The sequence below is a fragment of the Notamacropus eugenii genome, chromosome 2 (assembly GCF_028372415.1).
Source record: "Notamacropus eugenii isolate mMacEug1 chromosome 2, mMacEug1.pri_v2, whole genome shotgun sequence".
In the NCBI taxonomy this organism is placed as follows: domain Eukaryota; kingdom Metazoa; phylum Chordata; class Mammalia; order Diprotodontia; family Macropodidae; genus Notamacropus; species Notamacropus eugenii.
In genome coordinates, this window is record NC_092873.1 from 286,880,654 (window position 1) to 286,880,948 (window position 295).

Genomic DNA, 295 nt, shown 5'->3' on the forward strand with positions numbered 1-295 from the left:
TATATCAAATTTTGGATGGAAACAATGATCCAGTACAGCAAGTAAGTAGTTTGGATTGGAGTTGGGGAGTTTAGGTGCAAATGGACTATTTTTTTTTAAAAATTTTTTCTATCCTTTCTTTGCAGAATGCCTTGTGCTTGTTTGATTTTAGAGTTGCAAATGATATGTGAGAACCGGAAAGCTAAAGAAAAAAGGCAGTGGAGAGAACCAACACTCTGTTCCTTCCTCTTTAGATGAGAAACTTCAACTCCACCTTTCTTTTAGCAAGCCCAATTCCTTGAATAATTTCATACAA